The following is a 16,876-nucleotide window of genomic DNA, read 5'->3' on the forward strand; positions in this document are numbered from 1 at the left end:
CCCCACACTCCCCGGCCCCCTCAGCCTTCTCCCTGCCCCCCACACCCACTACCCCTGTCAGCGTTCCCCCTGCACACTCTGTCTCCCTCATGCCCATATCCCTCTGTCCCCCTCAGCCTGCCCCCTATCCCTGCCCCCACATCCCCCTGCAACCCGCTCAGCCTTCCCCCAACATCCCCTCACAGTCCCCATGCGCTGTCCAGGCCCTGAACCATGGCCTCAGCCAGTCTGCCTGTGGGCTCGGCTTCAGCCTCCTGGAGCCCAGCGGGAGGTGGCAGCGAACGTCAGGAGGGCAGCCTGCCTGCCACATGCAGACAGAGCGTGGGGACGGGGCGGCCCTCGCGCAGGCCTCAGCCCCGCTGGCAGCAGTGGGAGATGGCGCCATTTTGATGAAGGGACAATTGGCGCCTTTGGCCACGTTTCCATGGGACAGGTGAGAAGCCCCCACAATCCCGAGTCACAATCAGAGCGCGAGGGCAGCCGCGCTGCTGCCCCTGTTGTGCATGGGGTCGGCCCAGCACGTCCAGCAGATGGGGGTGATCCTGTCACGGAGTGTGGGGGGACTCAGGGTCCTGCACCCCCGGCTTCCTGCGATTCACCATGACTCTCAGCCAGCCAGTAAAGCAGAAGGTTTATTTAGACGACAGGGACACAGTTCAAGACAGGTCCCGCAGGCACAGAAAACAGGACCCCCTCAGTTAGGTCCATCTTGGGGTCCTCGGGCACCCCAGCCCCCTTGGGAGTTCAGAGCCCTGTCTGCCTCCCAGCCATTCCACCAGCCAGCTCCTGAAACTCTCCCTTCAGCGACCCCTCCCACAGCCTTTGTTCAGTTTCCTGGGCAAAGGTGTCACTTGGCCTCTAACCCCTTCCTGGGTTCTCACGTTACATGCTCAGGTATTCTCCGGTCAGTCTCCCATCCCCCAATGCAGACTATCCTAGCCACACTCCCCTGTCAGCATTCAAAGACCACAGTAAGAACAGTCCCAGTTCGTCATAGATGCGTAGCCAGAATCAGCCAGAATCCACTGGAAGCTGCTTTACCAGTTTGTTGGGGCAGCCAGACTTATGGGGCCGGCTGCAGCTGGCATTTGGGGTGTGCGGGCGGGGGGGAGGAGGCAGCATGAATTGCATGTGGGAGATTCATTCGTTGTTTGTGTGACAGCACAAACTCCCCCTCATCCCAAAACCTGGTCCCCAAATGAGCAGACTGGAGCACATCACACTAAGCAAACTGGTGCCACGTGCAACAAAATAAACAGGTCCCATCTCGTGTCCTTTGTTGCACATTTTGATGGCGTGTGCCAGGTGCTGGCAGGTTGCAGGGTCGAGAAGCGTGCATGCGGGTGAACCGCCTGGGTGCTCTTTTCCAGAACTATACGGACGTGGAGCTGTTCCCTCTAATGCACCAGTTCCTGCCCCCTGTATCCCAGCCAGAGAGCTGGGACACAGAGAGAAGCTGCCTTGACAGTCGCTGAATGAATCCAGTTTGATCCTCTTCCCTGTGGGACAGATGCAGCAGCAGCGCAGTCTCGCTCCAGCCCATCCCACTCAGGTATCTCGTCACCCGGCCGTGACCTGTTGGGACAATGGCGGGAGCGGGGGTTCAGTCTCTGTAACCACACGTGCTAAGCAGGGGTTAGTGATACCAAATGGAACTGAAAGTCCGAGGGCGGTGGGGAGAGGGGTTCCCACCGGGTGTGTGGGTTTGGTGAAAGGCGCCTACAAAACGTTGGGTCTGCCCAGTGCTTAAAGACAGAGCTGACTGGACTCAGCTGGAAGTCCTGGTTTCTTCTCAGTGATCCCTAGAGCTGAAAAGACTGTGAAGGCGGTTTGCCTGGGCACCATAGAGCCGGTGCTGTGGTGAAAGACAGTACGGGGGGGAGCAGCAGCGAGGTTCCCCCTAGCCAGGGAAGTCACTAAGAGCTGGACTCACTCCGGGCTGGAGGCCCCTCACAGCATGGCATCGCAGCTCCAGGCAGAGACGGCAGCATGGAGCAGCAGTGGTGCAGAGCAGAGGCAGAGGCATCCCTGGCCCACCCCTTCTCTCCCTGGGGCAGGAGGCGAACACCCCCCCTGAACCCCCCCTGAACTCTCAAACTCTGCTGAGCTGGGCCTGTAAACTGGGTAAGGGGACAGCAGAGGGAAAATGGGAGGGGTGTGCCAAAGGGACATTCGTCCATTGGACTCTCTCATCCCAAGCTGGGAAACTGAGGCAAGGGGCTGCTGCCCAATGGATTGTAGAGTGGGCGTTTCACTCACAGTTCACATACTGCTGAGTCACTCTTGTGATGGTTTCCCCAGTTCATGCTGCGTTTCTTTCTCCTCTAAATAAAAGTTCTCGTGTGTTAGACTCAGACTCAGTGCTCGCGACGGGGGAACAGCTGCCTGTTAGGGGCATGCTGGTCAGTTTCCCAGATTTCTGGGAGGGGCGCTCCAGCTGGTTCTGCTTTGCAATGCTAAGAGGAACCCCGAGATCCTGATTCTCATCCTTGTCACTGCCAATACCACCTGGCACAAGCGTTACACCCCCATCGCATTCTGCACAACCCCCGTTCCTGCCATCTCCTCTGGCTTGATCCTCTCCATTTAGTGCGTCCTTCGTCTGGAAGGCCGATGGTACAGTAATGCCGCAGAGTCCCACTGAGAAATTAAATCCCTGGCTCACACCTGCCCGGCTTCAGAAACGTTGGCATTCTCGGCGAGGAGGGAGGGAGCCCAAGAAATCTGGTATCTGCGGTAAATAAAGGATGGGCAGACGTTCCGGAGGGGACTCCCTCCCTGCCCACAGGCCAGGCTTGAGGCCAGCGGTTGAGAAAGCAAGATAAGCTGGGTGTGGAGTGGCGCTTTCCCCATAAAGGCATGGAGCCCCGGCTCTGGTTTCTGATGTGGAAGTGGGGGACGCTTCAGGTTGCTAACTCGCCCGCTCAGCTGCAGCGTCGGGATGGGTGAGTTTTATTGAAATGCCCAGTATTTCACACAGCCTGGAGATGTAGGGCCAGAGCCTGGTGGTGGGCACCAGAGCCCCAGGCGGTGTAGGCACGTGGGGGAGGTGCAGTGGCAGGGCATGCTATGTGGCCCCTGTGGGACACCATGTGCCCATAGTGCCCGGGCACAGGCAGGAACGTGCCCAGACAGACGCAGTAACTACCGCATAGAGAGGGGCAGCCTGCACTCCTCTCAGTGCCGACCCTCAGCCCGGGCAGGTGCACAAGGGGAAGGGGAGCCCTGGTGCATCCTCTGCTTTCCCGACCCTGCCTGGCCGAGGCACAAGGGATGGGGGCGCAGTGAGGTACATGCTGCTTTTCCTTTGAAACGGAGCAGCATTTCCCCCAGCAAGTGCATGCTGCAGCATGAGCCTGGCTAGCTAGGAGTCTGGCAGTGCCTCCTGGTGAGTAAAGAGTGCCCCCGGGGCCATGGGGTACCAGGAGCCTGGCGGGGATCCCCTGCCCAGCGCTCTGCTGGACCCTAGGCAGGAATCCTCCCGCCCTGCCCCAGGTACCTTTTGGCATTGGGGCCAAAGTACTTTAGAACACAAAGGAACTAGCATAAACCATGTTTTAAAAATGGGGAAACTGAGGTATGGTGCAGTGTAATGAGTTTTCCAAGGTCACAGGTCGAACTCAGGCCCTCTGTGTCTTAGACTATTACAGTGTGTGAACGGCTGCTAGCTGGCAGCGTCCCCGCTCCTCTGGGGCGTCAGGAGAAGGGGAGGCGTGTTTTCAAGGATGAGTGACTCCAGATTGTTATTTCACTTCAGTTCCAAACATTGTAGTTCTGGCTTGTCAGACTCACTGAAATCCTTCTCCTTTAAAGCTTTAACCCTTTGCCTGCCATGGGTTACGCCTCTCTCCTCCCTCTCACTATGATACCTGAGATTGCTGGCAGCGTGTCACAGTTACTTGGGCTGTGACATTGTCTGAAGAATTTGGGGTCCAGGCAGCTCCAAAAAGAAGGTGTTTCCAATGAAATCTGTCTGGGGATCATGTCTGGGCAAAGTGTTTTCATTGCAACAGTGTGTTTCGGTGTGTCGTTTACACGGTGTTCTCTCTCTCTCTCTCTCTAATTCATTTGCACGTGTAAGCAGAGTCAGGATGAGCTCTACCCTGACATCTGGTGGTGAATTATGGTGAGTGTGGAAAAGAACTCCAGGGGCTGATCTTGTTTGCATAGGCAGACCCACCAGCCTGGCATGAAACCACAGCAACTCAAAGTGGTTACTTTGGCTGGTGTGGGATCCCCAGTTTTCTCTGTTATTGGGACAGGAAGAATAAAGTTTTGTTACCCTGATTCTGTGAATCAAGGCCAGTGAAACTGTTGTATGACAGAAGGACTGAGTGAGTCCTTCACCATTACCTAAGTAGCACTTGCTTGACAAGGGGCATGGGTTACAAAACCTAGTGACTAGAGAGAGAGAGGGGACAGGGACAGGGACAGGGACAGGGACAGGGACAGGGGTTTGTACCTGATGGTATGGGCCCCCTCTCTGAGGGGTTGAAACCCCAATTGCATTACTGCCTCTCTCCACTGTTGAATATCAGAGCTAACTTTGATTCCATTAGAAGTCTAGTTACAGGCTGCTGAGCTGAATTCACTTTGGGCCAATGGTGCACTAGCACTGGGGCTCCCCTACTATGAGCTGAAATCACAAAAGAGCTGAGAGCACTGAGGCTGTGTTAACTAGTGGGGGAGCCTGACGCTATATTGCTAAGCGGCTGGTGGAGCAGCTAGCAGAGCGGAGCCTTGTGGGAGCAGCCCAAGGTCGGCTGAAGTGGAGCAGAGCTGAGTGGCTCACAGGTTGGTGAGCAGAGTGGAGCAGCTGCCAGAGCAGTTTGTGGGACGGCGGGAGCAGCTCACGGGGCAGCTGGTGGAGTGGAGCGGCTCGTGGTGAAGGCTGCGGCGGAACCCCGTTGGCCTCGGATCACGTAAGGTGCCCCTTAACACCCTGCGTGCCCCCCCCCCCGAACTCCGGGGCTGCACTGACCAGGGACAGAGACTTTGGGGGGGTTGTTGGACTTTTGGGACTTTGGTGAACCTTGGGTTGCTGGTTTCAAGAACCCAAGGGAAAGGACACAGCCCAACTTGCTGGGGTGGGTTTTTTGCTCATGGTTTGTTATGAATCCTGTTTGTGGTGTTTTTCCAATTTAATGCTGATGTCGTTTACCTCATGTTATTAAACATTTTCTGTTACACTCAGACTCCGTGCTTGCGAGAGGGGAAGTATTGCCTCTTAGAGGCACCCAGGGGGTGGTATGTAATTGTCCCAGGTCACTGGGTGGGGGCTCGAGCAGGTTTTGCATTGCGTTATTGAAACGGAACCCCTAGATACAGAACCCGGCCCTTGTTGCTGCCAACTTAGATGGGCAGAAGGGTTACATTTTGGGGGGCTCGTCCGGGATGCCCTGGGTCAGTACCCCTCGCAAGCACCTGTTGAGTGTTCCACTGCATTGGGAAACAATTGTGTTTATATTTTGAGGAAATTACTATTTGTATAATGGCTAATATGTCAGGTTTGTTGGGCCCCGGCCCTGCAGCCTCTAGCTCAGGGGCCGCAGCCTCACCAATGATTGGGCAAAAGCGCTGGGGCAAATATTGGAAAAGGTTGTGTTGTCCCATGCTAGGTCAAACTCTTGTCGTGAGTTAAGGTTATTTGCTGGGGCAGAGGAGTTCGAACCCTGGTTGGAGCATACCACTGAAATGCTGCAGGAGTGGGCCGTACCTGATGCAGAAAAGCGAAGATGTCTAATAGAGAGCCTTAGTGGCCCAGCATTAGATGTGATTCGCACCCTGAAGCTCATTGACCCTGGGGTCAGTGTGAAGGACTGCCTAGAGGCCCTTGATCATACCTTTGGGAGTGTAGAGGGCCCCGAAGACAGTTACTGTAAGTTCCTTAATTCCCGACAGCAAATTGGCGAGAAGATTTCAGCCTATATACAGAGGCTGGAGAGACTGCTTCAGAGAGCTGTCATGAGGGGTGCAGTGACTGCTGAACAGATGGATCGGACCAGACTGGCTCAAATTGTAAGAGGAGCTCAGTATCAGAACCCGATTCTACTCCATCTCCGGCTAAGAGAACGACGGGAACATCCCCCAAGTTATTCCCAGCTGATAAAGGAGGTCAGAGAAGAGGAAGAAAGGCAGGCTGCCAGCGAGTTTTGGGAAGCCCAAACATTGGAGCCAGCCAGCACAACACCACTGCAAATGGCCAGTGTACTGATGGTGAGCACCACAGAGGAACTTGCCCAACAAGTGCAGGTCCTGACAGAACGGATAGCTGAACTGCAAAGCACCATTGACCGAGCTAAGACTTCCGGGAATAAGGAGCCTCTGACTGTGGCGATGGATAAGTCAGCATTTAGAGCCACCATCCCATCTGGGCGAAGGGGGAAAGGACAATTCTTCTGCTACCGATGTGGTCAGGGTGGACACAGTGCTGCCAAGTGCCATAATGAAGAAAACCCCTCCTTAGTGTATGGAAAGCTGAGGATCAGTTGGGAGAGATCTGGTAGCTGCCAGAGAGTCCGGGGACGGAGACCACCCAGGCCTGCAGGATTTGAAGATTCCCCCAGAACAGAGCGTCCAGCTGGGATCCCCGCAGGACTGATAGGGCCTCGAGCAGAGGTCATGGTGAAGATTGAAGCGGAGGAGTGTAAAGCCGTGCTTGACACTGGATCTCAAGTGACTATTATATTTCAGTCATTCTACCAACAAATGCTTAGGCACCTGCCTATACAGCCACTGACTGGCGTTGGTCTGTGTGGCCTCAGCATGGATGAATACCCCTACCAAGGGTATGTCATAGTGCACCTGGAATTCCCAGAGGAGATTGCTGGGGTAAGAGAAGAGGTGGACACAGCTGCATTAATATGCCCTGACCCTAAAGGGACCTCTGATGTGTCTGTGCTGATAGGGACCAACTCCAGTCTCTTCAAGGTGCTCGCGGATTACTGCAGACGACGTGCTGGGGACCAGTACCTGAATACCCTGATGATCCATACGCTTTGTGCTGAAGCCTATCGGAAGATTGAGGGTGCTAAAAAGGAGACATCTGAGCTACCGATTGGGGCACTGAAGTACATGGGCACAACCCCCTTAGTAGTGCCTGCAAGGACGGAGCAAGAAGTGCTTGTCATGAATACTCGGCTGAAAGGCAGTAAAGGGGCATTAGCAATGGTAGAGCAGCCAGTTGAAGGAGAGCTCCCGGAAGGAGTGCTGGTCCCCAGTGGAGTCATAACCCTATCTGCTGAAGCCCAGGAAAAGGTGACTATACTGATTGCTAATGAAACAAGTCGAGATGTTGTTGTGAAGCAAGGACAAAAGATAGCAGACCTCTTCGAGCCTGAATCAATTGTAAAACCCCAGTGTGAGACTCAAGTTCCGACAATAGACCCTGCAAAGTTTGACTTTGGAGATTCACCGTTGTCCGAGGAGTGGAAAGATCGCCTGAGGAGGAAACTTTGTGAAAGATCCAAGGTGTTCTCATTGCATGAGTGGGATGTGGGATGTGCAAAAGGAGTCGAGCACAACATCAGACTACATGACTCTCGACCTTTCAGGGAGAGATCTAGGAGGATTGCCCTCTCAGAGATGGAAGATGTGCGACAACATCTTCAGGAGCTGGCTGCGAATGGCATCATTACAGAGTCCCGCAGCCCATACGCCTCACCCATTGTGGTGGTCCGTAAAAAGAATGGGAAAATCCGGATGTGTATTGACTACCGCACCCTAAACCGCCGTACTGTGGTTGACCAGTACACAATGCCCCGAGTCCAAGATGCCTTAGACTGTTTGCTGGGAAGCCAGTGGTTCTCTGTGTTGGATCTTCAGAGTGGATACTACCAGATCCCTCTGGGTGAAGAAGATAAGGAGAAGACAGCCTTCATCTGCCCATTAGGGTTTTATCAGTTTGAACGCATGTCCCAAGGGATTTCTGGAGCACCTGCCACATTTCAGTGTCTTATGGAGAAAGTTGTGGGAGACATGAATTTACTGCAAGTGTTAGTTTATTTGGATGACCTGATTGTGTTTGGAAGAACCTTGGAGGAGCATGAAGAAAGACTTCTTAAAGTGCTTGGATAGGTTAGAGGATTATGGTTTGAAGCTTTCAATTGACAAATGCCAGTTCTGCAGGACCTCAGTGAAGTATGTGGGTCACATCGTGTCCCAAGAGGGTGTGAGTACTGATCCCGATAAAATAGAAGCCCTCACTACATGGCCATGTCCAAGTAACTACAGAGAGCTCAAGACCTTTCTTGGGTTTAGTGGCTACTACTGCAGATTTGTGAAGAACTATGCTACGATTGTAAAACCTCTGAATGATCTTACCAGGGGATACCAGTCCAGCAGGAACAAATCTAAGACCAAGAATAAGGGGAGGTCCCCAAAGCCTCCTGTGCAGAGACACTATGGCCCCTTCGAACCATTTGGGCCACGGTGGGATGAGAGATGTGAAAGGGCTTTTCGAGAAATCATTACATGCCTAACTCATGCTCCGGTCCTAGTCTTTGCTGACCCAAGCAAGCCATTTATCCTGCATACTGATGCCAGTTTGGAGGGTCTGGGAGCAGTACTGTACCAGGAAGTGGAAGGAAGACGTAAACCTGTAGCCTTTGCCAGCTGAGGACTGTCTGATAGTGAAACTCGCTATCCCACCCACAAGCTGGAGTTCTTGGCCTTGAAATGGGCCATCACTGAGAAATTTCAAGACTACTTATATGGTGCTCAGTTCCAGGTGTGGACAGACAACAACCCACTGACCTATGTGTTAACAAGTGCTAAGCTGGATGCTACAGGGCAAAGATGGGTGGCCGCTTTGGCTAGCTATGACTTCAGCATTCAATACCGATCAGGGAGAAGCAATGTAGATGCAGATGCATTGTCCAGGCGTCCACAGGCACCAGGAGTTGCTGTGATACCCACAGATGGAGTGAGGGCTATTTGCAGTGTGAGTCGCCGGGAACCAGAGTCCCATGAGAGTCTTCATGGATGTGCTCCAGAAGCTTTGGGGCTGCCCCCTGAATGCGTGCCTTCTGCTTCAGTGAACTATATTGCATTGGACCAATCTCCTTTGCCCATGCTCAATGCGGCTGACTGGCAGGAAGCCCAGCTGCAAGATATTGACATTCGTGATACACTACTTGCCAAAAGGGAGGGGCGAAGCCCAGCTGTGGTTGTCCCACCTAACCCGGAGGGTAAACTACTATTGAGAGAATGGACCAAACTAAAACTGATTCAGGGAGTGCTACACCGAGTGACCACAGACCCTTTACAAAAACAACGAGCACAGCTAGTGCTGCCAAAAGAGTATAGAGCCCTGGCCATGAGGGCCCTGCATGATGACTTTGGACATTTAGGGATGGAGAGGACCCTGGAACTTATTCGTAGTAGGTTCTATTGGCCTCGGATGGCTGAAGATGTTCGCAGGAAATGTGAGACCTGCGCTCGATGTGTTCAAAGGAAAACTCTGCCCACGAGGGCTGCAAATCTGAAGAACATCACCAGCAACAAACCTCTGGAGCTGGTATGCATTGATTTCTTGTCTTTAGAAGTAGACAAGAGGAATATTGGGAACATTCTAGTAGTGACTGACCATTATACGCGATATGCGCAGGCATATCCCACATGTGATCAGAGGGCCACCACTGTTGCTTGAGTACTGTGGGAGAAATATTTCTCAGTTTATGGATTTCCAGCCCGGATACACTCGGATCAGGGGCAGGACTTTGAGAGTCATTTTCTGAAGGAGGTGCTGAGGATAGCGGGAATTAAAAAGTCTAGGACAACGCCTTATCACCCACAAGGTGATCCTCAGCCAGAGAGGTTCAACCGAACCCTATTAGATATGTTGGGGACTTTGCGGCCAGAGCAGAAGGCAACCTGGAGCCAACATGTCGCATTTCTAGTGCACACCTACAATGCCACAAAGAATGATGCTACAGGAGTCACCCCATATCTCTTAATGTTTGGGCGAGAACCAAGATTACCCATAGACCTGTGCTTTGGTGTATCAGAGGATGGAGATAGCTATGAAACTCATCAGCAATATGTATCCCGACTAAGAGAAAAGCTGCGGGATGCTTATCACTTAGCTACATCTGCTGCTCGGAAGAACGCAGACCGCAACAAACAGCGATATGATGCTAGGGTACGTTTACAAGAGCTCCAGCCGGGGGACAGAGTCCTGCTGCGAAATTTGGGTATTGCTGGCAAACACAAGATAGCTGACAGATGGAAGGCAATACCTTATTTGGTGATGGAAAAGCTAGGAGACCTGCTGGTCTACAAGATCAAACCTGAAGAGGGTCCAGGGCAGACAAAGACAGTGCATAGAAACCTTTTGCTCCCTGTGGGAGAACTGGTAGGCACCCATTATGAGATGGGCCACGACAAGGCAACTGGGCAGAACGAAGGTGCTGGACCAAAGCTGCCCTCCAACGTGGACAGCCAGCCCCCTGCAGCTAACCTACCCCTATGCAGCACATCCGAGAGTGAGTCTGAGGAGGAAGACACAACAATGGTGTATCCTGGGATGGAGACAAGATTTCAGTCTCGATCAGCTGAATCAAAAGAGAGCTCCTCCTCTTCTGCCCTAAACCCCATGGCAGAAGTATTTAGGCCCATTCCTGACACCCCTGAGCCACTGGTGGGACCCCCATGTGATGACACACACAGGTTATTGGACAGTGGAGACATACAGGTGGAGGATGTCCTGGGCACCTTGGACCCTCCACTGTTAGAACTAGAAATGCAGGGGCCTATGCCAGTAGCCGAGGGGCCCTCAAAGGAAACCACTCCATCTGTCGTTCAAGAGGCTGTCGTCCCCCCCCCCCCCCACCACGGCAACAGAGATTCTCAATAGACGAGACAGGGTAATAAGGCCAGTAAAACGGTTGACTTATGATGCACCTGGGGTGACTAGTGAGGAACCAATATGTTTAGCACACAGGCTTGTGGAAGCTAAAGTGGGCTATCTGAGGCCCTTTGGAGGGAACCAGTGAGTTGTTATAATAGGGAGTGTGATTTGTCGGGACGACAAATTTTCGGCTGGGGGGAGGATGTAAGCAGAGTCAGGATGAGCTCTACCCTGACATCTGGTGGTGAATTATGGTGAGTGTGGCAAAGAACTCCAGGGGCTGATCTTGTTTGCATAGGCACACCCACCCGCCTGGCATGAAACAACAGCAACTCAAAGTGGTTACTTTGGCTGGTGTGGGATCCCCAGTTTTCTCTGTTATTGGGACAGGAAGAATAAAGTTTTGTTACCCTGATTCTGTGAATCAAGGCCAGTGAAACTGTTGTATGACAGAAGGACTGAGTGAGTCCTTCACCATTACCTAAGTAGCACTTGCTTGACAAGGGGCACGGGTTACAAAACCTAGTGAATAGAGAGAGGATGGGGACAGGTGTTTGTACCTGATGGTATGGGCCCCCTCTCTGAGGGGTTGAAACCCCAATTGCATTACTGCCTCTCTCCACTGTTGAATATCAGAGCTAACTTTGATTCCATTAGAAGTCTAGTTACAGGCTGCTGAGCTGAATTCACTTTGGGCCAATGGTGCACTAGCACTGGGGCTCCCCTACTATGAGCTGAAATTGCTAAGAGCTGAAATCACAAAAAGTTATTACGAGTTGAGATCACTGAGGCTGTGTTAACTAGTGGGGGAGCCTGAAGATATATTGCTAAGTGGCTGGTGGAGCAGCTAGCAGAGTGGAGCCTTGCGGGGACGATTGGAGTGGAGCTGAGCGACGCACAGGTCGGTGAGCGGAGCGGAGCGGCTGGAGGAACAGCTAGCAGAGCAGAGCGGAGCCTTGTGGGAGAGGCCCATGGTCGGCTGAAGTGGAGCAGAGCTGAGTGGCTCACAGGTCGGTGAGCAGAGTGGAGCAGCTGCCAGAGCAGTTCGTGGGACGGCGGGAGCAGCTCACGGGGCAGCTGGTGGAGTGGAGCAGCTCGTGGTGAAGGCTGCGGCGGAACCCCGTCGGCCTCGGATCACGTAAGGTGCCCCTTAACACCCTGCGTGCCCCCCCGAACTCCGGGGCTGCACTGACCAGGGACAGAGACTTTGGGGGGGGTTGTTGGACTTTTGGGACTTTGGTGATCCTTGGGTTGCTGGTTTCAAGAACCCAAGGGAAAGGACACAGCCCAGCTTGCTGGGGTGGGTTTTTTGCTCATGGTTTGTGTTATGAATCCTGTTTGTGGTGTTTTTCCAATTTAATGCTGATGTCGTTTACCTCATATTATTAAACATTTTCTGTTACACTCAGACTCCGTGCTTGCGAGAGGGGAAGTATTGCCTCTTAGAGGCACCCAGGGGGTGGTATGTAATTGTCCCAGGTCACTGGGTGGGGGCTCGAGCCGGTTTTGCATTGCGTTATTGAAACGGAACCCCTAGATACAGAACCCGGCCCTTGTTGCTGCCAACTTAGATGGGCAGAAGGGTTACACACGTTTGTATCACGGTCACTTTTGGGGTTAGTTGTGGACTTTCTAACTTTGCAACACCACATGAATACAATCATGGCTGACAGAAAGCACGGTGCCGGACTCCAGTGCGGCTTTAGCCTGTTCTGGTTTGACACACACACACACACCTGCCCGGCCCGCCCCGCCCCACCCCGCCTCACCCCACAAAAAGCTGCCATTTTGCAACTGTTATGGGCCGGCAGCAGCTATAATCAAACTTGGGACCTCTGGAGCTTCACACGTGAGCCTCTGCTGTAGGGTTCTCAACCTATTTACCATTGGGGGCTGCATATGCAGTGCTCTGCGTTATGTGGGCTGTAGCTAAGGCCCGGCTTGACAAAGCCCTGGCTGGGATGATTTAGCTGGGAATTGGTCCTGCTTTGAGCAGGGGGTTGGACTAGATGACCTCTTGAGGTCCCTTCCAACTCTGATATTCTATGATTCTATGATTCTATGATTCTAAGATGTAATACCAGGGCCGTGATAGATATAGCTGGGGGGCGGGGGGTAAATGAGCCAATTTCTGTCCAAGAGTCTGGATTTCTCTGGGCTGCTGATCCTGGCAAGGTCATTGTGAATCCTGTGCTGAGTGCTGAAGGTGGCCTGGGAAAAGCATGTGTGGGGAGGGGGAGGGGTGTCTATGTTAATCCCGGCTGAAATAAATGGCCATGCCCTTGCTAGGGCAGCGCTTACAGTGCACCCCTCAGGGACCCAGCTCCATTTTGAACTCTTTTTGGCCAGGACTGTGGCCCCTGGCGACTCTGCCCACTTTAAGCCTGGCCTGAGCTGGGCCCACAGAACAGCTGCAGTGTCAGCAGCGTGTCCCCCTCTGGGCTGCTGGGCTGCAGTGCAGGGGGCAGCATGCCTGGCGTGGGGCACACAGCAGCCCTGGGCCCCTCTCACCTGGCACTCATCTGAGGGGGGCAGAGCCCTGCTGGAGGCTGCCCAGTTGCTGTCTCTGTGTGGGTGAGCGGGCACTGCCCTCCGGCTGGTGGTAGTGACTGTGGACGGGGGGAGCTGGGACAGAGGGAGTTGCTCCGAGTAGCACTCCCCTTGCAGCGGTGCAGCGCGGGGAGAGAGGAGGCAGCTCCTTCCCCACCACAGGGAGTGCTCCAGCCGGCCCTGACCCGCCCGGGACCTGGGAGCCAGGTAATCGGAGCCGCAATCTTTGAATGGTTTTTACCATGCAGCTGGGTCCCAGCTGTGTGCTAATCGGGCCGGCTGTAGAGACGGAGACAGTGGCCGGGCTGGGGGAGAGGTGAATGGTGGGCTTCACTCCATCTCCAGAGACTTGGGCCCACCCCCCCCCCATGCTGAGCCCCTTTGAACATCCAGCCATGTCCTACGGTGCCTACCTGGGCGCTGAGCTCTTCTGAAAATCTGGCCCAGTAGTTGAGCCCTCTGAAAACTCTGGCCTTAGCGTCTAAGGGTAACATTTTCAAGAGTGGCTAAGTCACTTAAGTGCCTAAATCCCAGTGACTTCTAGTGGGATTTAGGCACTTGTGAAACTCTCTCCTGGTCTCATGTCCAGCGGTTTCTGTCCCCTGCAGGGTTCCAGTCCAGCTCTCTCCTGCTCCTGTCTGCGCTGTCCATGATGGCGCTCCTTTGCATAGCCCCCGTGCAGGGCAACGGGGCCCTGGCCCACAAGACGGTCGAGAGGGGTGAGTAGAGAACCCGTCGGAGAGCTTCTATCATCTGCCATATCCGAGATCAGGGCATCGTGGGCCTGATTCTGCTCCTCTCCCCCATGCCGGGGTCACCCCTAGATCCACTTATCCACTGAATGCACCTTCCAGCCCCCCCGCCAGCGCTGGGCCCAAAGAAACGCTGAGTTCTCCGAAGGGATCGCAAGGCCGGCCTGCGCTAGTGAGCCCACTACTCCCATTCGCAGGCCTCCAGCGCCTGGGAATGGGCCAGCCGGGGTGGGGGAGGTGCTGCTCGACTGGCTGTTTGCTTTACACAGCTTCGTTATCCCTTTCTCCGGTAACGGCTGCCAAGCCGCCGGCAGTGACTGAAGAGTGCTGGTGCCAACCACAGGGCAGCATGTGGGAACCAGGCACCCCCCGCAAATTGGCTGGGAGTTCTACCCTTCTATCTCACCAACTCCTATACTAGGGCTAGCCCCGGCTAACAGCTGGGGATCTCTCGCTCATGCCTAGAAGCCTTGCCCCCAGAGTCCAGGCAGCAGGGAGAGCCAGTTCCTCCTTGTCAGGGGTTTTCATTCCCTTCTCCCCACACCTCCAGCGGCTCTGGGAGCTGCTCAGGGGCTTGCCCAGGCAGGCCAGGGGCCGAACCAGCTCCAGAGGTGGCCCTGAGCCCCTGCCCCCGCAGTGCTCAGCAGCTCCTCCCCCTCGGCTCAGCTATGGGGGAGGGGCACACAGGGGGATTGTCTGGGGGGTAGGGGAGCTGGGGGGCTCAGGCTCGAGGGAGGACCCTGGGGAGGGGAGGGGCAGTATAACCACAGTGCTCTCATTCTACCAGGATAGTTCGGGACAATTTCCGCCCCAAAGACAAGCCCCTCAATAGGATGTCTGGAATTTTCAAAGGCACCACAGGGAGTTGGGTGCCTAAATCCCACTGAATTCCAATCACAGTCGGGTGTCAAACTCCCTTAGGCTCTTTGAAAACTCCCATTTAAATTGTCACTGATGGGTTTCATAATTGACATTCGCTGAGATGGATCTGGCAGCGTCTCCCCCACCCTCGCCAAATGATTTCTTTAGCAGTACGGACTCAGGAAGGATACAGAGCCTTGGTTTACACTTGATTCATCTCTTCAAGGTTTCTTCAAAACCAGCAGAGCAAGAAACTATTCTTATTTTATTTTATTGGTAAAATGAAAGTGTAAGATCTGGAGCCGGATTCTGTGGCCAGGAATGGCCGGGGCGGATTCTGTGGCTGTAGTATTGTGAAATACACAGGACCTGCCTCTAAAACCCAGCCTCCAGTTACCCCAGGCTGATTTGATCGAGCTACTAGCGCTCACTCCCCCACCCCCACCTGCCCCCTTAACCTGATGTTCGTGGCATTTCAGGGTTCCCCAAAGACTGCAGCAACATTCCCAGGGACAGTCCCAGCGGTGTCCATGTCATCCAGCCGGCAGGCTCTCCCCCTCGAGTGGTGTGGTGTGACATGGACACCGAAGGCAAAGGCTGGACCGTTGTCCAGAGAAATTCTTACAACACAGAGATCACCTGGAGTCCTGGAGCACCTACAAGTACAGCTTTGGGAACGTGCAGCAGGATTACTGGCTGGGCAACGAGTACCTGTCCCTGCTCACGCGTCAGAACACCACCTTTGTGGTGGAGGACAAATCCAACAACACCCGCTACGCAGAGTACGACATCTTCAGTGTCGAGGATGAGCTGAGCGGGTACCCGCTGAGGCTGGGCAGGTACTCTGGGGACGGCGAGGACTATCTCACCACCTACCACTCCGGCCTGGGGGGCATACATGACAACATGAAGTTCAGCACGACTGACAAGGATCAGGACCAGGCCAGTGGGAATTGCGCAAGTAGCTATGGAGGCTGGTGGTACGACAAGTGTCAGAACGTCCTGCTCAATGGGAAAGGCTACATCTACTGGGCAGGGTTCTGTAAGAGTGGGGAGTGCAAGTCTTCCCTCATCCTGGTTAAGCCAACAGATGTGTGCTGGGTCCGGCAGGAGGAGCCCATCCTCCTTGGGAGCCGGCGCCGCTGAGAAGGGGAGACAATATTAGATCAGACACGGCGCGCCATCCCCCACCTAATCAGTGCAGTCCCTGCAATGCCTCCACTCTGTTCACCCCCTTCCCTGTTGGCTTCTGCACGGTAAATCCCCTGGAATAAATGCTGAGAGCCGACCCCGCCGGTGCGTTCGAATGACACGAAGAGTGTGATTGGTGTGTATAACTGGACCCCCACTTCCACTCTGCCTCGCTGGAAGCCATGTCACTCACTACGACTTCAGACCCACATTAACCTCTGCTTCTCCCAGCCCTGCCACTGCCCCTTGGCATTAGTGATCAATGAATCATGACACTGGATTTCTAGCAACTGTCATTGAGCATTTAAATGGGGGATGACTCAAAGCCAGGACTTTACATCTGAATCCTGCATGTATTAGCAGTGGTGAGTTTGGGTTCAAAAACCTGCCCTCTGTGTTTTTAATAAATATGGTTATTACATGAGAAAACATTGCAACAGTAATTAGTTGCTGATGAACCACTGAGATTAGATAGACGTGCAACGAAACCACACAATAAAGATATTGGTGTCCCTCTTCAACCCAAGGGGCTAGTCAAAGTTTGGGGCCCTGGGGATGTTCCAGTGGGGAGCAGAAATTGGCAGTGGAGTCTGGTAATTTTTTGATGTCTTGTTTATTGACAAGGAACATACAGAGTCCTGCTTCTCCAAACACAGCAGGAACCAACAGCAGG

At 53.9% G+C, this 16,876-nt stretch overlaps 1 pseudogene; it reads left to right on the plus strand.

Annotated features, from left to right (window-relative positions):
- The first annotated feature begins 2,788 nt into the window (after window positions 1–2,788).
- LOC128825071 (fibrinogen-like protein 1-like protein) lies at window positions 2,789–16,632 on the plus strand (annotated as a pseudogene).
- Window positions 16,633–16,876: the final 244 nt, after the last annotated feature.

The sequence above is a fragment of the Malaclemys terrapin genome, chromosome 17 (genome assembly GCF_027887155.1).
Source record: "Malaclemys terrapin pileata isolate rMalTer1 chromosome 17, rMalTer1.hap1, whole genome shotgun sequence".
Classification (NCBI taxonomy): domain Eukaryota; kingdom Metazoa; phylum Chordata; order Testudines; family Emydidae; genus Malaclemys; species Malaclemys terrapin.